Genomic DNA, 25804 nt, shown 5'->3' on the forward strand with positions numbered 1-25804 from the left:
TTAAGCCCCCATTCGCCTCTGATTTGCTGGCTCAGTGATGGATCTCAGTTTCTCACCTATAAAAGTAATTATAATACCCGCACCTTAAGAGGTTCTTGTAAGAGGGTTAAGTGAATTATTTCAGGAAAAATACAGAGAACAGTATGTGGCGCATGGTAAACTCTTAAAACCCTTAGCTACTGAGTTTATCCGACTCCTGAACAATGGTAGCGAGAACGAGATGACAGGAACCTTTGTCCACTCTAAATCCCATCAAATTCTTTACACTTTCCCAAAAATGTCAGTTCTCAGAAGTAGGTGTGAGTAAGACTGGTGACAACTTTACACGTTTCAGAGAAACCAAACTAATAAGCATCTCTCCTCCCCTGCATGACCAGCACCGCCTTGCCAGTTCCTGGCTCAGAAACAAAGTCTCCCAGAGTAAGACTACGAGAAAAGCCAGCCCTGGTGGCAGCCTCCTCTGTTGTCCCTTGTGGGTCTGACAGGCCCCCACCCTCATGCCCGTAGCACTGGGAGAAAGCTGCTCCGAGCGCCACCCTCTCAGACTCACCCCTTGGCGTCAGAAGGTCCTCAGAGGGCAGCCTCCAACCTCCAAACCTTGGGCTGAGAGGGCGGGTCTCTGCAAAAGAAGAGAGCTTTGGATGAACAGGTGCAAGGAAGGAGGCCCAAGCCCCAGAACTCCCTCATCTCACTCCTTGAGGATGCATAACCTTTAGCCCCTATGCACCTGGCTCTATCCTGGCTCAGAAATAAGGCTTAGCAGGCCAGCAGTTATAATACAAACCAAAGGAGCCCACTCAGCCCCTCACAGAGGATACAAATACTTCAGTTCTGGCTTTGAGGAAACATATAATTGGATGGGAAATGGAGAGATGGAATGAAAAGCTTTCTAACTCTGTAACTTACCTTTTGTGACCTGATTATCCGATGGGCTGTGCTCTAACTGAGGCTTCACTTAGGCCCATACCAACCGAGTGGCATTAAAAGCAATCCTTTCTCTGCCGTGTTCTGCCATGACTTTCCTGTTCTAGTTCTCTGAGAGAGAGAGAGAGAGTGGGAGAGAGAGAAAAAATGACAGGGAGAAAAACAAAGATAGACAGAGACACATAGAGAAAGAGAAAGAGAGACTTAATCAGATGTGTTAGCAAGGCAGCTTGCCAAATTAAACACAGAATTAGCTACTTTGGAATTCATGCATTTAAAATTTAAATATAAACAAAATCCAAACAGAACAAAACTTGATGAAAACGAATTCCAGAGGGAAGTCTTGGCATTAGTCTCTACGACTGGTAATTAGGAGGACCTGAGAGTGTAGCAGCCCATGATGTGGTTTGGAAGAAAGCTGTGATGGCCAAGTCCTCGCTGCTATCTGTGTATCCCTTTCCTGGGGCTGCCGAAACCACGCCACGAACTGGGTGGCTTCATCAACAGAAGTGCATCGTCTCAAAGTTCTGAAGGCTGGAGATCCCAGATCGAAGTGTCAAAGGAGTGGATTCTTTCGAAGGGCTATTGCCCGCCTCTCTCCTTGCTTCTGGGGCTTTGTTGGCAAGCTTTGGTGTTCCTTGGCTTCTGTGGCATCACCACGATCTCTGCCTCACCCGTCACGTGCATTCTCCCCCATGTGCACGTCCATCTCTGTGTCCAAATTTCCCCATCTTATGAGGATGCCAGTCATTTTTGATTAGAACCCACCTCCATGACCTCATCTTAGCCTGATTATCTGCAATGACCCTATTTCCAAATATGGTCCCATTCACAGGTCCTGAGGCTTCAACATCTTTTCAGTGGACCCAATTCAACCCAGAAAAAGCTGCAGGCCTCCATTCCTACCTTGCAACACAAACAACTTCCTCAAGTGAGTAGAACTTGAGTTCCTTTAGTTTTATCTTGTTTAGGTCAGGCATTTAATGGAGTATTGCACATTGAACAAAATTGTGTGGTGATATTTTTTGCAGAACAGAGTAGGTCAATTTAGAAACTTACAGACCTTCTCTGCTACCATCTGTACTAGTTTCCTATGGCCGCTGTAACTAATTACTGTGAACTTGGTGGCTTAAAACAACATAAACGTATTCTCTTCCGTTCTGAAGACCAGACGTGTGAAATGGGTTTCACTGGGCTGAAATCAGAGTATTGGCAGGGCCACGTACCCTCTAAAGCATCTAGGGGAGAATCTGTCTCCTTGTCTTTCACAGTTTCTGGTGGCCGCCTGTATTCCTTGGCTAACCTACCTCCATCTGCAAATTGCTTTGCTCCAAACCCCACTCCCATCATCACATTGCCTCCTCTTCTGTAGTAAGTAATTATATACCCACTTCTGCCTCCCTCTCATAAGGACATTTGGAATTACATTTAGGGCACACCCAGATAATCGAGGACAATCTTCCCATCTTAAAAGCCTTAATTTAATCATATCTCTGAAGTCCTTTTGCCAAATAAGATAACATCCACGGGTTCCAGGGATAAGGATCTAAATATAGTTGGGGAATATTCTTCAGCTTACCACACCACCCGTCCTAGAGCAACTCATCCCAGCCCACCTCATTTTCACAACCGTAAACCTTTCCCATAAAAGAACACTAGTTTTCCTAGAAATTTCCTCACGCTCTCAGTTTTCTTCTCAGATGCAGTTTCCTCTATTCAACATCTTATCAAAGCAAGAGTCTGATTTCCAGCACAGTGACGCCCCACGATCAGAGCATGGAGAGATCTGAACTGTAAGAATATTTGTGACTGTTACTAACCTTCAATTCTGCAGACACACTGTAATTTCTCATGCATTATCATTTTTATGAAATCTGCACTACAAGTTTTCTGCAGGATGCTAAGAATGCAGCAGAATCTTCTTGGCAAATCAAATAACTTCAATATTATAAATTAGGGATGTTTAGTACCTCTTCTTTTAAATTTACTCCTTAATAATTTTAATCTACTTTTTATATGAACTCGGAGCTTGCTCCTGTCAAAATGAATACAAGGATAAATGTGCCACATTTGCCACTTATAGAGATAAGACTATTGTTCAGAAAATATTCTTGCTTACTCTCCCCATCCCAGCATCTGTGGGAAAAGACTGCTTCCTACCCATTGATGTTGAACGTAACCATGTTGCCTGTTTTCAGTAAGGATATGGACAGAAATGACAGTGTATCAGTTATGAGTTTAAGCCTTTAAATGCTTGTTGCAAACTCCTGAGTATGTGGCCGCATAGCATTTTATAGCGGTAGTAGGCAAACATGGCCACTGTTTGTTTGAAGCACTATAAACCAAGTGTAGCTTCAAAAAGCAATTGACCCAGGGATGCCTGGGTGGCTCAGCCGGTTAAGCTTCTGCCTTCAGGTCATGTCATGATCCCAGCACCCTGGGATCGAGTCCCACATCAGGCTCCCTGCTCAGCGGGAGCCTGCTTCTCCCTCTGCCTGTGGCTTTCCCCTGCTTGTGCTTTCTTTCCCTCTCTCTCTCTGACGAATAAATAAATAAAATATTCTTTAAAAAAAGCAACTGACCCTGATATCTGATTTTTAATTAATATATGGATAAGAAATAATAACATCAAAACATTCACTTTCATTACAATCAGCATAGTTATTATTCTTCAAATTGTGTTTATTTTTTTATTAATATGAGTTATTCTTAAGTTAAGCTATCAAGTAAACAGCAGGATGTGAAATTATACATACAGCATGATCTCAATTATGTAAAAAAATCCATAGAAAAAATAATAGTGAATTATTTGGGGTAAAGTTTATTTATTATCTGAGTGCTCTGTTATTCACCAAATATGACTTACACCGTAGAACTTACACAGTTGCTACACATTATTCTGTGTCATGTTTGTGATATAGCTGAAATACATATTAACAATTTTTGTTCTTGAGGAAAAGAATCCAGAATTCATTTAGGAAATTGAACCAGGGATAAAACTGTGAAGTTACGATAAGGATTATGATGGGGAGCAAAGAGGTATGTGTCCATGACGGATATTAATTTTGAATGAGTATTTGAGGTTGAGTTTTAATGTCTTTCTCTGCACTACGTTAGTTAGTTGGGAACATTGTGTTTTTATTTTTTCTTAAGCAAGTGTTATATTTTTTCCTTCTCAGCTGAAAGATGATGGTGTGCAATACATTTTCAAATAATAGAAATAAGAGCTTCAGAGATATTGTCCTCACAAATTGTACTATGACTTGGCTTGTATTTTTAAATAACTGATTTTTAAACATTTATTATATTACACCTACAGAAAGTAAAAGAGCTGATTTTTCAATCATGATAAATTATATGAATTTTATCTTTTCTTACTTAGAAGCAAGGAGTAAAAATTCCCACTTATTTATATGGGGAAGATCAAGGCTCTGAAGTTGTCAATGGCTTATATTTTTCAAATTTAGAAAAGAAGGGTTTATATTTTCTGAATGGTTGGAAGCAGGGGAACATTATGAGAGTAGGGAGATAAATTGTGTCAAGCCACAACTTTCTAAAATTATCTTGGAAAATGACAATTTTCATTTATTAAAACATACAGATATTCATTCAGCAAGACTGAGTTGTACCACACATTATTTTAAATGGGGAAAACCAGAGGTAAACAAGAAATTAGTGTCCCTGACCTTGTAAAGCTTAATTTTTTAGTGATTTAAAAGCCATTTGACTTTTTGAAGGATGAGAAGGTGAGGGGAATTCTGATTTTAATGTTGCTAAGGGTTTTTGGGTTTGTTTTTTTTTTTTCATTTAAAAGAAAAAAACAACAGGAAACACACACACACAAAGCCACAGCTAAAATATTTGGAAGCCATTTAAAAGTAAATTTTTTCTAAGTGTGGACGATCATTTAATTAAAATCCAAATTTTCTGACATTTTATTAAAACTGTAGATTCCTAGGTCCTGGGTCAACTAAACTCGAATCTCAGGGAGGAGAGGCCAGGAATTTCCATGCTTAAGGAGTTCGTCAATGAGCATAACATCAGGCCCATGTCTGAGAATTTTCAAATGTAAAACTTGGAAGGCATTCCACTAAAAAGTTAAATCTAAACTTGCAATTTGCAGATTGATTTTGGTGAACCTTAAAAACAGAAATGTTTAAAATTAACATCCCTTTCGGTTTTGGGAAAGGAAAAATGTTCAGGAACTAAAAGAACAAACCTGCACAACCACACTGAAAGGACAGTAAGAGGACAAATACATGTGACACATTCCATATTGTAAAAAATGCAATTCTGCCCTGATTAATCTGCACCTTTAATGTATTTCTAGTCCAATCACAATATACTTTGAATTCCTTTTGTATGCACGTTGAGTTTCCTAGATCTGTCCCACGTCTTGCACCCTTTATCTTTAAACTTCTACCTTTCTCTCTTGTTCTGAATTCTAGGATAATTATCCAGCTGGCCGAATAAGAGCGCTTAGGTTCCCTTATAACCAGATAACAATGCCAACATTTCAGGGCTTATAACAAGAAAGGGTTATTTTTTCTCACGCTACTTGGGCATTGATGTTAGGCTGAGACTCCATAACTCCATATTATCTTTAGGAAGGGACCAGGGCTGAAGGAGCAGCCCCATCAAGGACATCTCTATCTTGAGATGGTGAACCACATTACTCTCTGAAAGCTCTGGTTCGAAAGTGGCAATTCCACCCACATTTCACTACCCAAAGCAAATCAGATGTCCAAGCCTGATGACAGAGGGTTAAGTATAATCTAGTTTGAGGGCAATATCATCCTCATGGGATCCACAGAGGGGGGAAGGGGTTTTTTTTTTTTTTTTTGGTAGAAGAGTAGTAATATATCATATTGGACTAGTAGCTATCTGATTAATGTTTTTGTTTGTTTTGTTTTGTTATGCAATATCACTACCTCTGCTAAGATTTTAATTTAATGATTTTTTTTAATATATAGAATATTCTTCTCTTGGTCTCAGATTTTCTTATGGTGCTCTGATCTTTAAAATTTCTAATAATGCCATTTTTTAAAATTTCTATTTTCTCAGGGGTTACTCATTGTACAAACTTATAGTCACTGTGATCTATTGACAACTTAAATAGACTCATTCAGGGGCGCTTGGGTGGCTCAGTCGTTAAACATCTGCCTTCGGCTCAGGGCATGATCCCAGAGTCCTGGGATCAAGCCCCATATCGGGCTCCTCCGCTATGAGCCTGCTTCTTCCTCTCCCACTCCCCCTGACTGTGTTCCCTCTCTCGCTGGCTGTCTCTCTCTCTCTGTCAAATAAATAAATAAGATCTTTAAAAAAATAAATAAATAGACTCATTCAGAAAACATTTATGTCATGGTTTAATTGATTCGCTCTATGACCTGTATGAGTGGAGGTGAGGTGGGACAAAGTAGAATCCTTCTCCTTACTCCTTAGTAGGCTTTTCTTCCCACCTACTCCCCACCCCCAAAGAATCCCTCTACTGTAATATACCCCATTTATTCCTGAATCTCTTACATATTTTGGGTGTACTAAGTATTACACTTTTTGCATCTTATTGACTGTTTAGATTTTTCCTTATGACACTGATAGAGTCATTTCAGCAGGGCATTGGAAGTGGAAGAGGTGTGAGCTGTGGTCATAGTATTGACCATCATCTTAGGGAATCAATGAAATGAACATTCAATCCAAGAAGCCAAAAAATGAAAAGCCCTCAAAGTGAAACAGAGGACATGGGAGGAAACATTACAGTTGATATATAATACTTGTTTTTAATTTTTTCAAGACCAACAAAATGTATAAAGTCAAACAAGTCTGATCAAGGAAAAATAAAAGGAAACACAAATATGTATTTTTGGGAGGAAAAAGGTATATTCTCAGATATGGAGAAAAAATTAATTCCATGCTATTTAAAATATTAAATAACATTTAAAAAATTTGGAAAACATTTCAATTTATTAAACTAGCATAACCCTGATAGCAAAATTTGTCAAACAAAGCACTAAGAAATAATCTACAGACCAATCTTTCCACTAAATTTAGAGACATGTAAAATGATTAAAATTGTAGGCTTGGGGATTAATAGATGTATAGCTAAATACTTCCTGTATTTTAAAGAAATATTTTGTGACTTGGACATTAAACTATTCTGTATTCTTTCTATAAAGTGGGATTATAATACCTACCTTAAGAATAACTGTGAAGGTTGCACACTTTAAATATTTTAGAATTTTATTTACCAATTATACCCCCAATAAAGCTAAAAACGATTGAAGAAAGGAATAACCATTAGGATTAAGAAGTGATGTAAATAAGTTGGAAAATATCATATGCATTCAGTTTATGGTTGCTAATACCTGCTAATGCATGGTGATGATAATGATAGTTTTGGTGGTGGTGGAGCTGCTAAGACATCAAAAATAAAATATAGGAAACTGAATATTGGCATGCATTATAAAATAAATTCAAAGAAGTCATACGTAGTTTATTCTGGGAATGTAAAAAAGAGTTCAACATTAGAAATATATGTATTTAATTTACCACATTATAGGTAAAAGCAGAAAAAACTGCATGAACATCTCAATAAATGCTAGAAAGCATTTGACAAATTTCAACATTCACTTCTAAACTTGAAAAATCTAAAAAAATTCAGAATAGAAAGCTACTTATTCAGCACAATTTAAAAATAACTACCTAAAGTCAAGAGAAAATATTGCCCATACCTAGAAGCATTTTCATTAAAATCGAGGGGGGGGGGGGAGAGGAAACCTAGCATCACTGTACTTATTTTGTATTTTTCTAGAACTTCTAGTTAATGCCACAAAGAAAAAAAATGTACTAGTAAAATGGTTTTCAATATGATTGCTTACCTAGACGAAACTAAAAATACCAGATTGAGAGGTATTAGAATGGATAAGGATATTTAATGTAATATTTAGAAATATTCACAAAGATATACGTTCAAGAGACTCTTGTAATATTTAGCAAGTAGCAAAATAAGATATCCGCCCTAAAAGCCTGTTAATTTAGGACGGGCTAAATAAAACACAGTCACATCATTAATGCTAGCATGCCTTAAAAATAATGGCGCAGAGCTAATTTGTAAAACAAAACAAAAAAAAAAACTTGCTTTTTCAGAATGTCCAGATGATTTGCAATAAGCACGTATATATTACTTGTAGAATCAGGAAACCAGAACTTAGCCATTATTTTTACTAATTTTGGCAAAAACATAAGAAAGCATATCATTTCATTAAAGGGAAAATACTTTAAATCGCTCTGAGGGCAGCTTCATCTATATTTATTAAAAGTCTTAAAAACATCCACATTTAAAAGGATAATTGCACCTCTAAGAAATTTTCTTAAGAAAGCACTGAGTTATTTAAAAATGCACATCAGAGATGTTCAGTAGTTAGTTACTGAGTGAAAAATTGGAAATCCTGAGACTAGCTCACGTGCACTGAACTCTTACCCCTAGGAGGCGCTGTCCCAGGTACGGCTAGGCAGGGTGCAGCGGCCTGCGGAGAGTGAGAGCTGGACTGTTTGTGTGCAGTTCCAAGCCTGCCCTTTATGTCACCACTAGCCCTCTAGGAGTACAGGGCCTAGGGGATCATGAGTCTTCTTGTCTGCCAAACAGACTCTTGTTCACGCTGGATGGATTACAGGGCAGGGGTGCTAGCAAAGGGGCAGTCTCAGGCTCAATGAGTCCCTTCTAGAAGGATGGCCTATGTGTGCTTTGCTGTGCACCATCTATTGCTTATCCTCCCTTTACAACAATGCAGAAGACAGGTGGTGCCTGAGGCTACTCTGAGAAAGCAGAGTGGTGTGCTGGAAATGGAAGGACTCAGATGGCCCCGCCCCCTTGTTATAGTCACCCACTTTGCAGGCAGGGGCAATTACTTTACAAGTATATACACAGATTTGTCTTTCTTTTACTGAGGCTGGGAATACTGGCATTTTTATTTTTCAAGTATTTACTATCTTTGTTTTCTGGTTCCTTAGTGAGTGAGGGGTGTCAATCACTCTGATGTGGGAAGGGCCACTGTGGAATGACAGCCAAGACACTCAATGAGGGTGGAAGGCGGCATGGAGGGTAGGCATACGGTTATGACTTGAAATATTACCCTGATGCACAACCACCATTTTATCTTTACAAAAACCCTAGCTAGAAAGTAGATAGTTTTCTTATAAACCATATATAGACGGTCCAGACTTCTTTTCTGTTTTGTAGACCAGGAAAATGAAGCTTAAGGAAGTCAAGACCCTTGTCTGGAGTCACACTCAGTAAATAATAGACCCAAGATTTCAAACTCAAGCTGTCAAATCTCAAAGCCCATGATTTTTCAAAAATATTTTATTTATTTGTTTGTTTGTTTATTCATTTAGAGGGCATGCACACAAGCAGGGGGAGGGGCAGAGGCAGAGGGAGAGGGAGAGAGAGAACCCCAAGAGAACTCTGAGGGCTGAGCTCCAGGCGGAGGCTAGGTTCAATCTCACGACCTGGAGATCACCACCCAAGCCAAAATCAAGAGTGGGTCGTTCAACCGACTAAGCCACACAGAGGCCATGCAAAGCCCATGAATTTAACCCCTAACCCATACTGAAAGAACATAAAAGTCAAAATATAGATTACTGGAAATATAATTAATAATTTTTTTTTTAGATTATTAAATCTCACCTAGCCATTACAGATACCTGCTTGGAAGATAATTTAATGGCATAGGGATATGTCATAATAAATAAAATCAAAAATTAGATCAGTATTTTTTAAAAATAAATTGCAACATACACGCAGTGAAAAATACTGAAAACATACTTGAAAAGTTAATAATAGTGGGATGATAGGTGATTTTTATTTTCTTTCCACTATATTTTTAAATTTCTACAATACACATTAATATTTGTATAACTGCAAGACAATAACAAAAGAACTGCCCACATTACTTCTGTGCTAGCCACTATAGAAATGTCAGTGTGAGGCAAAGTAAAGAATGCGACCTTTCACTTCGGAGCATGCATTTTCAAATGGTAAATAACTGAACTGCAGGAATAATATCAGAATGACCTTAAGTGAGATCCTAAAGGAACCTTAGAGACCACTGCATTCAGCCCCTTCGTCGTGCAGATGAGGAAACAGAGGGAAGTTTAGAAGAAAGTCAGCATCCTTATCCTAATAAATCACCCTCTTAACAAAATTAAGAATGACATTAACTCCTTAAAAGGTTTTCTATCTCTCGCCCTCTGAAAAAAATCAATGCCTTACAAAAATGTAATCCTTAGCCTCTGCCCTGAGTGCAAAATTTAACTAGCTCAGAAGAAATGGGTGTTTTGCAGCATTCACTTTCCCAAAATGCTCTCCCAGCCCCTCTATCAATGCTGTGTTGTTCTTGCTTCCATGAGATGAGAAGAAAAAGACTCCTTGCAGGACATTTTCTTCCTTTCATGTGTGTGTGTGCACGTGTGCGTTATTTCTGATTATGAAAATGTCAGATATCCGTTGTAGAAAACCTGGAAAATGCTGAAAACGGTACAGAAAATCCTAGTCATGTATTTTGTATTGTCACCCCAACACAATATAGTTCCAGATTTCTCCTTTCTCTCTTCCCCCTTTTCTCTTCTCTTTCAACACTTTGTTTTTGCGCTTGGTTTTTGTTTTGTTTTGTTTTTTTAAGATTTTATTTATATATGTGACAGAGAGACAGCCAGCGAGAGAGGGAACACAGCAAGGGAGTGGGAGAGGAAGAAGCAGGCTCCCAGTGGAGGAGCCCGATGTGGGATTCGATCCCAGAATGCCGGGATCACTCTCTGAGCCGAAGGCAGACACTTAACGACCGTGCTACCCAGACGCCCCATTGGTTTTGGTTTTTACTCAGTTGTTGGCCTGCTGAAAAGGAAGTCAGTACCTGAAACATCTGCCCATGTCTGACGACTCTGGTTATCGCCCTGCACATCCAGGCAAGATCTTTAGGAACTGAGGTGATATCACGTGTTCAAAAACATTTCCTTGCCCACCCCAACCACAACCCCTAGAGGAGTGAGAACTTCCAGCCCCTGATGGGCAGCTCAGCACATGACTGGCTTTGACCAATGAGGTGTTAGCAGATGTGATACAAACAAAAACTCAAAAGGTGCTTCCTGTGGATAGGCTGGTCCTCAGCCACAGGGCACAGAGAAGCAGAGTTCCCCCAGCAGAAACACACCTGAGAGCAAGAGTCAATGATGGTTGCTTGAAGCCACTGAGCACTGGTATTCAGGGACCACACACAGAAAGGCACATCAAGGCAGAGAGCCTGTTACAGATCCTAACCAGTGTCCCTACTGGTGGGCAACTTCCTGTCAGGAAGAAAATGTTCTTCTCTTAAAGTCACCTTGACCTTTCTTGAATGGGTGGTACTTATCTCAATAGACAACACGCCCCTTGCCAGAGTGGACTAAGGGCTATTTTCTTCCACCAGTCCTATTCCTGTTTTCCCTGGGGTACCATGGGGGTCTAAGAAAGTTTAATCCTTCATAGTGGTAACTTCTTTTAATCTCACTTTCCTCGGGTCATTTATCCCTTCTACTGAGACAGTTTATAATGCATCTTCAGCTGTTTACTCTGCTTTGATTTATAACTGTCTCATGTGTCCACTTAAAAAAGTGCACCTGAATTCCAACAGGCAAGACTGGTGTGAAGGAAAAGTCCTCGCAGAGTCTGTGAGCCCTGAAGGAAAAGGAGTCTCGTGAATGGACATGGCGGAGATGAAAGCAGGCTGAGCCCCTAGTGCCCATGGGAAGGAAGAGAAAGTCCAATGGACACAGCCTTAGAGGTGGGTGTCCCCTCAGAGGGTCCAGGCTCTGGCAGAGTCTCAGCCTGTGCATGGACATTTGGTGTTTTCTTGTTTTAAACTTTCCAGACTCCCTACCCATGTTTTTTGGTTAACGCACCCCAATCTCTTTTAGGAAATAATCCTCCTTCCCTGTTGCATTTAATCTTGGCAGGACTGAACCATCAAAGTCCAGCCTCCTCTGACCAAATGTTGTGCCTGTGATCCCAACCTGGACAGTTAGACATGCCCTCTTAAGACTTTGAATCTTGCCCACAGTGACCCCAAGAAAGAAAACTCTCAGAGATGATTCATCTTGAGGTACTGGGACATTGTTCATTAATTCCCATTTCCTAGACTTTGGGAGCTGAGTACTCCCTCAGCCTTCCAAATGACTAATGTAAAGCTTTCTCCCTTTGACTCAGAATATTCTAATTCTCTAGTTTCCCTCATTAGTTTTCCAGTTTCTGGTCTTTTTCCATCCAAGACATTTAACCAACATAGCACAAATTTGCCAAAGGCCCAGGCTGATACTTGAGCTGGAATTACCCTATGGCATTTTGCTTTTATTTTTCTATCATGAAAAAAAAAATGTATCCTGTGTTTTTATGATCATATAATATATTCTTCTCATAAACATTTTGAATAATTCATAAGAGGTAAAAATAAAAATGAAATCTTTTGAAATCCCACCTGACATCATGAGCCCCACTAACAGTGCTTTGGCCACCTCTTCACGTGTCTCTTTATGCGGCTCTGTGAAATTTACCGTGAATGGGATCATGTCGTATGTGCTGTTTCTATGGAGAATAACATCTGAATGCAGTCTTTCTGTTTGTTTTTGCTTCTCTCTCCTTTGCCTCTCATCTACCACTGCCAATATAACCCAGTTGGTATCTTTCATAGCTTTCCCTCTATTTAGAAAATCACGTACATACATGTATTATATATACCACTGCATACAGATCATTTTTCTGTTGTTTTAGAAAATAGGATCACATTACTGTATTCTGCTTTTCTCACTTCACCCTTCAGAGTTGAAATCTCTCCAAGTCAAGTTATTTCCACAGTCAGTGAGCATTCAATTTTGTGAACAAGCCAACATTTATTCAACCATTCCCATACTGATAGGCACTTTTTTTTTTTTTTGTAGTTTCTGTTTGGTCACTAGATTAATGAAGCAATATACATCGTTTTGAAAATTAAGAGAAAAGGGTAAAATTATTTTTCATCATTTATAAAATCATTTTAATGTTAGAAGAAAAGGACAAAAATTGTGTCTGCTGATAGTATGATTGTATGCCTGGAAAATCCAGAAGATTTTAGCAAAAAAACTAATGAAATTAATAAGGGTAGTTGATCAGGTGACTAAGTACAAGTCTGGTACACAGTCCATAGTGTCTTTCTATGTTGAGCATATATGGAGGAAAAGTAATCAATTCAAAGTAGCAACTAGATGAAATAAGTTTCTTAAGAAAAAATTAACAATAAATGTATTATATCTATAATACAAAAACTATTAGATCATAAAGGACATGAAGTATTATAAGAATAAGTGAAACTGTATATTTTTGAATGTAAGACTTAATGTGATAAAAACATGGTTTCTCCCATAATTAACATAAAATACATAATAACTATATTTAATTCAATCCAATTAAAATTCCAATTTTTGTTGTTGTTCTTTTGAAACATGATAAAATGATATTTGAGATAACATGGGGGAAAAGGCTAATGGTATTTAAGAAATGTATAAAAAGGACTAATGAGAGGGACCCTGCTTCAAAGATGTCAGAAGGCATAAAGTTGATGTACACAAAGCAAGACACTGAGATATGTTCCCTAACCCTCTTGCTAAGCACAGCTAAAAATTGGGGACGTTATATACAAAACAAACATAAGAAGACTCTGAAAGTTGGGGAGAAGCCAGGTGGATTAGGGACCTCAGGATCCAAAGAATAATGCAGTGGAGTTCTCTGCATTCTTTTCTTGCTTCACATACTCCAGATTTAAAGTTGAAGGGGCCAGCAACCCCCAAAATTCCGCAGAAGTCCCAACAAGTACAGACAACCCCCACCAAGCCTGTATTTTCTAGCCAAAGGAGCAGGAAAGGGGAAGACTGGCAAAGGAAGAAGGTATTAGACAACTACTGCTCTACTCCCACCAAGCACTACAGAAAAGAATTCAACCCTTGCCAAGGACAGTAGAAAGTCTAGATTTCCACACTTGCTAGGGTATACAGGAGATGCCCCTAACCCCCCATGACCACCATCACCACAGTTATAAGAAAAGGCTAAGTAGGAAGCTAGCAGTGACCACCCCAATCCCACCTGTGGTGTCAGTGGAGATCTTGTAGGAAGCCTGGACTTGCACACCTCAACTGGCCATAAAGAAACATTGCTCCCACTTCCCACTGGTAGGCCAAGTGGAGGGTCAGGACATTTACCACTTTTGTCTGTGATGTCAGTGGAGGATATGTATGGAGCATTCAGGAGAATTCCTACCCTCTCAGCCAGGATGAAATGATCCAAGGCCTAGTGAGAAGCCAGAACCCCAGCCTCACATGCAGTCATGCTGCATCCCACCCCCCCCCCCCCCATGGGTGCTAACAAAGGCTGAGTGGAAAACTTGGACTTCCACCCCAACCTGGCAGCAACTACACAATGCACTCCCTTCCCCTGCTGGAGAAATGTCAAACAAACACAACTGAAAATGGGAAGTTTAACTAAGATGAAGGGTCTCAACATAATACCCCAAATGTCTAGGTTTCAACTGAAAATCACTTGTCATATCAAGAACCAGGAACATCTCAAAGTGAATGGAAAAAAGGCAATCAACACCAAGATGGCAGAGGTACTAAAATTATACAGAAAGATTGTAAAACAGCCATCATAAAATGCTTCAGAGAGGGACACCTGGGTGGCTCGGTCAGTTGAGCATCTTGCTCTTGATTTCGGCTCAGGTGATGATCTCAGGGACCCAGGACTGAGCCCCGTGCTGGGCTCCACACTCAGTGCAGAATCTGCTTGAGGATTCTTTCTCTCCCTCTGCCTCTTTCCCCACTCATGCTCTCTCTCTCTCTCAGATAAACAAATAAATATTTTTTAAAAAATAAAATAAAATGCTTCAGTGAGCAATTATGAACAAGCTTCAGAGAAAATGAAGGAAACAAACAGTCTGAGAGAAGAAATAGAAGATAAAAAAAATTACCAAGTAGAAATTTGGAACAGAAAAATATGGTAACTGAATTTAAAAACTCAATGGATGGGCTCAACAGAATAGAGGGATCAGGGCCAACAACTGGTGAACTGCAATGGAAGATACAACAGGAAAGCTTACCCCGTCTGAACAACAGAGAGAGATTTGAACGAAATTAAAAAACAAGCAGAATCGCAGGGACCTGTGGGACTATAACAAACGATCTAACATTCCTGTTATCATAATCCCTGAAGGAGAGAGGAGGGCAGCCCTGAAAAAATACTAGAAAAAATAATGGCTGAAAAACTCCTAAATTTGGTAAAAGACATAGAACTACAGATTCTGGAGGCCAAGAAAACCCCAAATAGAATAAACTGAAAAATCCATAGCAAGACGCCTCATAGTCAAACTTCTGAAAACTAAAGATGAAGAAAACAACTTGAACGCAGCAGGAGATAGGACACCTTACCCAGAGAGGAAAATCGACTCCAGTGACAGTGGATTTATCACCAGAAACTATGGAGGCTACAGAAAGTGGCACACTTTTTCAAGTGCAGAAAGAAAGGTACAGTCACAAATTCCTATACCCACTGAAAATATCTTTCTGGAACAAAGAGAAAATCATGATATTCACCAATGAAGAATCTGTCACCAGCAGACCTACACAAGAGGATGGCTAAAGCAATACTCTGAACAGAAAGGAAATGATACAATAAGGAATATTGAAGATCAAGAAACAAAAGAACATGGTAAGCAAAAAATACAGGTAAATGCATGACGTTTGCCCACTGAAGCAAAAATCATTACACTCTCTGAAGTGGCTCTAAATGTCAATAGAAGAAATGTTTAAGGCAATTATATTATAAAGAAGCAAAGAATAAAAAGTCATAAAAAATGTAAGATGTTCTGATTTTATTCCAATCAGTAAAACGATGGAACAAGTTCAGTGTGACGGATGGATAGATGGATAGATAGATAGATAGATAGATAGACCTAGACTGACCACAGAAGGAGATATACAAAGATGTAAACTCAATATTTCTATAAATGAAAATTGAATGCTAAAATCTGCTAATGAAATCCACAAGAAGTCACACACATGAAAGGTTGTCCAACATTGTTAGCCATTAGAGAAATGCAAAATAAACTCACAGTATGTCATTAGACACTATCAGAAGGACTAAAATAAAAAACAGTTGACAACACCAAATGCTGGCTAGCTTATGGAAAAACTGGTCCACTCATGGTGGGAATGTATAAAATGGTACGCACAGTCTGGAATACAGTTTGACAGTTTAAAAAATAAACAAAGACGTGGCTACTATACAACTTCACAATCATGCTGCTGGGCATTTATCCCAAAGAACATGAAAACCCAAAGCAAACAAAAGCCTGTACATGGAGGTTTATGGCAGCTTTCTTCGTTAGAGCTCCAAACTGGAAACCCGTCTATTCCCTCAAAGGGTGAATTGTTAAACTGTGGTACACCCACACCACCAACACTACACAGCCACAAAACTCAATGAACTATTATCACGTAAGAACCTGGATGAGTCTCCAGGGAATTATGCTGAATTAAAAAACAATCCCCAAAGGATCTATACCGTATGAGTCCACCTATGTAACCATCTCGAAATAACACAGTTATACAAAGGGAGAACAGACTCGTGGATGGCCATGGGTTAAAGAGGCAGTTGGATTGAGAGGGAGGTGGGTGTGCCTATAAAAGAACCACAGTAGGGCACCTGGGTGGCCCAGCTGGTTGAGCATCTGACTCTTGGTTTCGGCTAAGGTCATGATCTCAGGGTCCTGAGAGTGAGTCCAGCCTCCTGCTCCACGCTCAGCATGGCGTCTGCTTGAGATTCTCTCTCCCTCTCCCTCTGCCCCTCCCACTCATGCACTCTCTCTCTCTCTCTCTCTCTCTCTCTCAAATAAATAAATATTTTTTTTAAAACCAACTTAAAAGTCTATATGATCTTATGGTATTCCCCTATGAATTTGCCTGCTTTCTAGGATTGAGAAGGCCCTATGAAAACATGATGATTCCAGGGGCTTGAATGCAGAGGGAGGCAATTTCCTAAACAAAGGGAATGCAGGATAGACAATACAACACTTCTCTTCCCTTTTACTAGTACCCTTTTACTCATACTCTCCTCATCACTGTGTTCAGTCAGACCTTTTTGGGTTTGTTCTTAATGCCATCCATGCAATAAGAAATCCATGGTACCACACTATTGTTTTAGTTTGCATTTTCCCGATTACTAGTAAAGTTGGCTTTTTTCAAATGTGTATCAGGCATTAATCCTGTGCATAATATTTGTGTGGCAAATGTTTTCTTTAAAATAATTAACGTAGTTTTCAGTAATTTAAAATTTCAGTAATTTGTTGTTCAAATAGTTTAAATTAGATGTAGTCAGCTATGTAGATGTTTATCCTAGCAGCTTTTGATAAGTTCTGGGTTTAGATCAATAAAGCCTTGCCTACCACCAAATTATTAAAATATTTTATAGATTTTGTTTTTTCTGTGTAGATTTTTATGTAGTCCTTTTATTCTTTATACATATAATTAAATAACCTCTGAGGTTGAGATAAAACTTTATTTGGCCTTCAAACATGGCCTAATCTCATTTATTTTAGAATAGTCCATCATTGTTCACTAATTAAAATGCCATGATTTTACAAAACCAGTGTCTCATATATCTAAGAGTCTCTTCTATTTTGTCAGTTTATCTTTCTGTTCCGAGGCCAGTACTGTTTATGTCTTGCAGCTTTAGGGGTCATTATAATTTGGACAACAGCCGAACACATTCTGTATTTAACATCTTCCGGGCATTTGCTTCTGCTTTTCCATTTCCCTATGCTGTTAAAACCTGTATGTCCAAAACCTCTCCATCTTTAATGTGCAAATCGAATGCTGCCTTCCTGAGAAAACAGTTTCAGAGCCAGGGTCAGTGTAAGATACACCTGGGTTTAATCCTTGCTTCCGGAGTAAATTAAGCAACTCACTTTACCTTTTTTTTTTTTTTTTTGGTTTATTTGTTTTTGCTTTGTTTTTATTTTACCTTCATGAAATAGGAAACACAAAAGCACCTTCATCATACACACCGGTTGCAAAAATTAATTAAGAGAATACACTCAAAGTGCTTTGCACAATGCATGGCACCTAAGTACTCAACAAACACTGACTGCTTGTCATATTACTGCTACTATTACTCATAGCAGTATTATTTCCTTACTTATGGTTAATCTCTCCATACTTCTGTTCCCATAATACTTAGTGCTTCTATTTGCACACTAATTATATTCTGCCTGAAGCTATTTTGCTTTTTGAAATTGTCTTCCTCTCACACTAGACTTTAAGCCTTGTCTTTGCCTAAAGACAGATTAAGTTCTTTAGCACCTAGCACAGGTCTTAATATAAACAGTAGCTTAATGGTAAAGTAAACGACACTGATGGTATGGTTAGGTAATGACTATTTTACCCATCCTGGGAAAATATGCTTAGCAATTATAATAAATATAATTCATTTCCTCTCTAGGCCACTGCTCTGAACACGATCCTTTCTTCTAGTTGTCTGAGATGAAAGTCATACTGCAATTGAGGGGATGGGGGGGGGGAACTCCATGGGAGGAAGGGTTAGGGAGATGGATGGAATCAAAATTTTGTTCTCTGAGGAAGGCTCCAACTCTTCATAGAAGAAATGCCTTCCTCAGAGGAAAAGGGTGTAAGGGGCATCCAATATCCTTATTGTCCCCAAACTTTGCAACAGGAAGAGGGCATGCTGCCTGCAGAAGAAGGGGCCAGGGTCTTTGAGAGACAAAGCAGGAGCTGGGCTCCATTCTAGGGCAGTCCCCAGGCTGGCCTGATCTCAGATCATCCCTGAATCCGGGCCTATGAGGCTTCAGCTCAAGGAAAGAAAAAGATGCAGCAGGAAGAATAGGAGATGAGACAAGGAGGAGAAGGAAAGGGAGCAAGGGTGAATGGAATGACAGAATGAGGGCAATGATTGGGCCAGGAAGGAAGTGGAGTCAAACCCTGGGATCCTCTCAGCTCAGACCTCTGCATTAGCCGAAGGACTGGCTCTCTGTAGTCTGCCAAGTTAAGTTGTGGTTGTGATGAGCACTGGGTGTTATCCACAACTAATGAATCATTGAACACTACATCAAAAACTAATGATGTACTATATGTTGGCTAATTGAAAATAATTATTAAAAAATTTAAAAAATAATAAATAAATAAAAATGTATCAATGGCACAAAAAAAAGAAAGAAAGAAAAAAGATGGCACACAATGATGCCTGCCATCTCCCTCTGACTCATGCCTGCCCTTTGGGATTCTCTCTTCGATTCCAGCTGCCACCAAAAGCCTAGGCATACACAAAAAATAATTGTATCCCAGTTATGACAGTAACTGGCTCAAACCAGCATCTTTAAGTTTTCCCTTTTTTTTCTTTTTTTTTTTTTAAATAATTTCCACTAGCATTTAGTGAGCAGCAACTTGGACTTGATGTGGCACTGGGGCCTGGGGGATTCCAAACTGATGCAAAAACCCGTTGGGGGCTCCCAGTCTGAGCAACACGAGGGTGGCCAGGAGGTACTAGGGATAACTTTAAAACAAAGGTGAGAACCCCAAAGTTATTTTAAAACATTGATATATTTAATTACCATAAGTTTAATAGAAAATTATGATTATTATAGTCAATAGATGAAGGACAGATTAGGAAACAAATTTTAACACAGATATGTGGTAAACAGTTAATACCTATAATACGATAAAAGTTATCTGAAATTCACAATAGAAAAACAAATATCCAGTGGAAACATAAACACAAGGAGGGATGCCTGGGTGGCTCAGTCGGTTAAGCCGGCAACTTTTGGTTTGGGCTCAGGCCATGATCTTATGGGTCCTGGGATCAAGTCCCGCATCGGGCTCCCTGCTCAGTGGTGAGTCGGCTTCCCCTCTCTCTCTCCCTCTGCCCCCTTCCCTGCTCATGCACTCTCTCTCTCTAAAATAAATAAATAAGTCTTTAAAAAAAAAAAAGACATGAAGAAATTCGCAGAAGAGGAAATGTGAACAATCAGTAACCACGTTAGGATATACGACTGCTCTAGGGATAAAGGAAAGACGAGCTAACGTAACAGTCTCTCCCCATGTTCATCCGGGCTTGAGCGATCACAGGCCAAGTGCGGAAGAACTTGGGTTTCTTTATCAGGAGAGCTCTTTTAAAGGCTCTGGACTTCTGGTCTATTTGCTCCCTGCCTTAGTCAAAGATCGGGTCAAGTCTAAACTTTTAACTGGTCTCCGGGCACTGGATGTAGGTGCTTTGCCCATCCTCCCCAGCACGGTATTCAGGTGCACCTCACACGCGGCCTCACCGTTTCTGCAGCGCCGGCTAGGAAGGGGCGGCCCCTCACACCTGACTCTGGTAAAGCAGTGAGCTGCGGGCCACCTTCACCGCTCTGGGCAGAGTGTGCACTGCAGCCACTTGGAAAAGAGGTGGCTAGAGTTGCATTTTTGTGAAGTGTGGAGAACGGAGTCAGGGTCATCCACAGCCCAATATTATCCTCTTTCCCACATCCTAGCTCCTAGAGCTGTATTAGCTTGGGGACAAGCTTTTCCAACCTCAAAGCCTGCAGATTATTTTCCTCCCAGCCAATTTGGACTGCAGGCTTCAGAGTCTCTCTCAGTTCTTCCTACCTGAGGTCTCTCTCTTTCTCCTCAGGCCAGAATCAAAGCAGGCACCTCATTTTATTGGAGGGTCTTGTGGTAGCTGGTCTCCAACTAGGCCTGTCAAATAATCCCTATCACTACGGCTTGTCGCCCATATGTGGTCCTGTCCCCTAGAACCTGGGTTGTCCATTTGGTTCTCTCTTAACCTATAGTCTATGGTGCAAGTGACCCTTAGTGACTTCCAAGTCTTCATTATAAGCAGTCTTTCACGTTACACCTGGGCCTCTTTGCTCACAACATTACCTCTTGAAAGCCAACAGTCATGCTTTGAGAAGCTCAAGCCACATGAAGAAATCAGGTGAAGGCACTCTGGTCAACAGCCCCGCTGAGCTCACAGAAAGCAATGAGCCATCAGTCTTCAGCCCTGCGTGTCTGACCCACTGAACCTTCAGATGACTGCAGACCCTCAGACTGCAACATGACAGAGCCTAAGCAAGAACCACTAGGCTGAGTCCAGACAAGCCACAGAACCATGACAGAGCATAATAAATATGTGTTTTAAGCCACTGGGCTTTGGAGGGGTTTGTGACATACAGTAGACAACCAGAACAAACCTTATTAAAGGCCACAAGAAGCGGCCAAATTCAATTCAAGCTCCCTAGTGCAAAAGCCTTGACAAAGGTTCTGAATCACAACAACAAACACATGACAACTCAACCCATTAATTCAGGACTGCACAACAGGTGTGCTCCTACCACTTCCTGAAATAGAGGGCTTCCCCCTCACGACCCCTCTTAATCCAGCAAGTCGGCCAACTCCGTATCACCGTGAACACTTCCAAGTCCTATTTCTTGGTACCAAACTCTACATTTGGTCCTTCCACTTGAGAGGAAGAGAAGACTCATTACAAAACGGCTTATGCAATAGAAAAACTTACTGGTTCACATCACTTTAAAAGGAGCAGACTCGGATATTTCTGGCTCCAGGAAGAATCTGATACTAGACTCACAAGACAGACCCTCTGCTTCCTCTGGATCCATTTCCTCTTTAATCTCCAGACTGGGCTCTCCAGGGCTTCAGCCTTACCCTCATGTCTCCAGCAGTTACAAGTGTCACATAATAACAAATGTTACACCAAGACTTAAATTCTGGCCCTCCCATTTACTACCTGTGCAGCCTTCAGCAAGATAAAAGAAACCCTGGCTTTAATAATGTCAGCTATCCCATAGGATATACATAGAGTACTTAAAACCATGTCCACCATTGAGTGAGGCCCTTGCAAGTGTTAATGGTGGTGGCTGTGGTGGTGGTAGGTAGGATTAGTGATACAGCAGCAGCCATATTCTCTCCTACTATCCAAGCACAGCGGAGAAAAGAGAATCCATGCCCTAGCATTCTGTGAGTTTCCTTGGCTCCCTTTGGGTTTCCTGAATGCATTAGAGGTGCCACAGGTGGGATACACGGATTGACTCAAGGCGTGAAGCCAGGATGAGATGAGTCCTACAAGGCTGGGAAAGAAGAGCTCTGCCAGGAAGGGCAAAGGGGGTGATGGTTTCCCAAGAGGCCACAGACATCCCCTAGTAAGGGAAACTCTCAGTACCCAGGCCTCACTGCCATATTGCTGAGCCCACCTTAGGAATGCCTTGCCATCTTCCCGCAAAGGCCATTCATGAAAAGGTTGAGCTGAATCCATCTGATTTGGCACAAGAGACTCTTCTGAGCATCTCATTGTGTGTAGACTGTGCTCTTAGCAGAGATGGGACATGGATGGAGCAGCAGGGGCGCCTGTCACTCTGCTTTCCTCTCACTGACTCCTTCTCCCCACCCCCGAACTTTCCCACATCCATGTAGACTGTGGGACAAGACCCTGCCTTCTGAGGTTTCTGCTGGGACCACACACATCCCCTGTGTAGGACCTTCCCCCTGGGGTGTGAAAGGAGCATGTCTAAGTCCTAAATTCTCCAAGTGCCAGACTTCAGGTCTTTCCATCTCCAGAAGCCATTCTCCTAGCGGGTCCAGGTGGATTTGCATTTTTCAGAGCAAAACCAGTTCAAGGAATCCGTAGCCCATAAATCCCCTCCCTACGGTGTAAGGAGAAAACACCACACTACAAATGATACATGTTGTTTCTTGGTCTCAATAAAACATTTGTCTCTCTTGTACGTAATTAATTGTTAATTGAAAGTATGATGAATTATGGCTGCCTATAATTAATTTAGCAAAAGACTTTAGTGAAATATGACTCGGAGCCTTTCTCCAGACCTATTTTTGTTTTAAAAAGCAGAGGCAGAATTGGAGTCTGTGTGAATTCTTCTTTGGCCTGCTATGTTTTAAACATGGTGGATTGGTAGGGTGGGCTGGGTGGGGGGGAAAGGCATGGATGGTAGCATAAGAAAAGAATGGCCTCATCGGAGACAGCATCTGGGGTTTAGGTTACCCATCTCTCCTGCACAAGGGTGAGTGGTTCCTCAGTTCCGAAGGACGAAGTCATCCATTTGGGCAGCCACGTAGGCCCTGGGAAGGAGCAGGGAACTCACGTCAAGCCTCAAGCCATGGGCGGAAGTCTTCAGCTGGGTTATCTTCAGGTTTCAGAGAGAGTGTCCCGTGAGGGCAAGGGCAATCTGATCTTTTCTGGGTAGCATCCTGGGACAAGAAGGTAGTCTGGTCCAGAGTGTGGGTATCTGAAGGGGCTCCACTTTGGTCCAGTTGGATTGCAGAGGGCAGAAAAATGCCCCTGAGAACAAACGCCCCACTGTCTGGGACTGACCCCTGAGGTCCTGTGACTTGATTTTATAACATGTCGCAGAGGGACTTCAGAGGGATAATCACTCAGGATTCCTAGAACATCCTGACCAGCAGCTGCTTACCTCTGCCTGAACTACCTCTGGTGACCACGAGTGGAACCCCACCCCCACCCCAAGCAGCCTGTTTTACCCTCAGAACTTCCAGACAGGGAGCTGTGCCAAGGAGCAGGGAGAAAATGGACTATTTTTCACCAGTTTATCAATAGCAGTGTAATTAAAATGTCCTTTGATTTTTCGAGCTATCAATATCTTTTGTTTCTCCCCATGTTGCTTGCATGTTGATTAGGTCCTTAATTTATGGAGTTTCTGGTCTGGTCAGTTCCATTCTCTCCTGGCTCACTCAGGCCCTTCTCTATCTGAGGCCCTTTCCAGGCCTCATGTCCACCGCCTCCCCACCATCAACACAGCTCCTCCGCATTCACAGCCAGCGCTCCTGCCTCTACTTCCCCATCCTCTCCTCTTCTGCCCTATCCTCACTTCCCCACCTCACAGTCTCTTACCCCCCTCTACTCCCCATCCTTATACTCCCCTTCTTCATCCTCACATCGGCTTTATATGGAAAGCTCACCCCCCCACCCAGACTTCACCCTATCACTGAACCTGGAGTGATTATACTCCCTCTCTGTCTAAATAGAAACACATCCTCTACACTCCTGCTCCACCCAGAGTTTTCTCCACCTGAATGTTTCAAACTTGGAGACTGATTCCTACCCTTTCATCAGAGGACCATGCAGGAAACAAGGAGCATCCGTATGTCTGGGGCTAGGGGAAAGCCTGAATGATTCCTGCCCTCCGAGGCCCATCTTTCCAGCTGACTCCTGGGACATTCGGGAGCCAGAGAAGGATGCATATGTCATCCTTCAGGATCATTACAGGCCCCCGAACAGCCCTGGATGATGAAGAATGAACTAGATGATCCATGTTGCTGGAGAACAAGCCTGAGGATCCTTTGTTTTTGTCTTATTTTGAAGAGAAACGCTCACCCTATGCCTTTACTCTCTTCCTAAGCAGAGAAGCATTCCAAACATCAATAATCACAGTTCACATAAAGCAGAAAAATTCTATTTCCACCAAGCAAAAGTCAGAAGTGAAAGGGAGACTGTGAGAAAATTTTGAGCCAGGTGGCTTGAAATAAGGAGACATGATAAACAGCCTTGAAGACGTCTGGCTGACAATGAGGGCTGGGAGCAGCTCCCAGCACAGCCTCTTCCAACCTCTCGCTAAAATACAGATCAGAACATGGGGAAAACATGAAAACACAACACGGTAAGCGAAGCTGTGCCAGTGCGAGATTGAAGAGAACGGACTCGAATGTTGCTGGAGAGATAAAGCAGACCTGGGAAAACCCTACTAAGGTGTGCATCAAAGGAAAACCCCACTTTTATGTTATAAAAGAAAGACCACCTTCAAAACTGTAGGAAGAAAATGAGCGCCTTCTCTCCTGTTTGTTGTCTGATTCAGAGACCTGAGTACACCCAGAAAACTGGGAAACAAACCAAGTCTTTCCACAGAAAATGGTGCTCTCTAAAGTAGGCTGAGTACTGATCCAATTTCCCTTCACCCCGACAGGTATTTTTAACACAGAGGTAAAAAAAAAAAAAAAAAAAAAGCAGATTGCAAGAAAATATTGAAGCAAAACTGTAGCAACAGGAAACTGATGTTGCCAGTGCATTCTGGGAAATATGGTACCCACAAGTGAAGTGTTGTAAATAAAAACTGGGATGCAAAAGACACTGTAATCAAAGCCTGCTGAAATCCTCGTCCTCATTGCCTCATCGTGCATGGTACTGGGGGTTTGAGAAAGGAATACCTTCAGTAGAAAAAAAGAAATATCACGTAAAAATATTGACATAAGCACCTCAACCTCATTCTAGCCGTAGATGTAAGATGGGGATTTAGGGCCCCACTCAACAACCAAGTGCAATCCACTTGGCCGGCCAGTCTGACACCTCTGTTCTACAAGGCTTGCCACCATGAATGCCATGTGAAAGATACTCAGTAGATAGTGAATTAAATGGAAGTGTTGTGATTCTCAGGATTCGCTCTCACCTCTCTCTTGCAGACTCTGCTTCTGGCAATGTAGTACTTAGGACTTGTGCTATACACCCCTCCCAGCATGAATGCACCTTGGGCAGACCCTCTCCTTATTCCTGGCATAGCGAAATGTGTGGAATTTGTCTCTGACCTGCTCCAGCTATGAGATGCAGATTGTTGGGCAAACCTCCAGCCTCGGTCACCTCTGCAGCCATACCCCCATGCTTGAGAGCCCTCTGTTTTAATGCCTGGTCACAGGGATTTTTATAACTGTCACCAATATCATGGAGGTTAATCTGATGCAATGGTTTTCAACTCTGATTAAATGTTAACCTGCAGAGCTGGTTAAAAAAAAAAAATCC

At 41.1% G+C, this 25804-nt stretch overlaps 1 long non-coding RNA gene across 2 annotated transcripts in view; it reads right to left on the bottom strand.

Moving 5' to 3' along the window:
- LOC123782836 (uncharacterized) overlaps positions 1 to 25804 on the bottom strand; it is a 183236-nt gene that overhangs the window by 115501 nt on the left and 41931 nt on the right. For both annotated transcript variants that reach the window (XR_015724787.1, XR_006777045.2), the window contains exons 3-4: positions 907 to 1035; positions 551 to 619 (exon numbers count right to left, since the gene is read on the bottom strand). This is a non-coding gene — a long non-coding RNA (uncharacterized LOC123782836). The remainder of the gene's footprint in view (positions 1 to 550; positions 620 to 906; positions 1036 to 25804) is intronic.

The sequence above is a fragment of the Ursus americanus genome, chromosome 6 (genome assembly GCF_024610735.1).
Source record: "Ursus americanus isolate L20-20 chromosome 6, mUrsAme1.1.p, whole genome shotgun sequence".
Lineage (NCBI taxonomy): Eukaryota > Metazoa > Chordata > Mammalia > Carnivora > Ursidae > Ursus > Ursus americanus.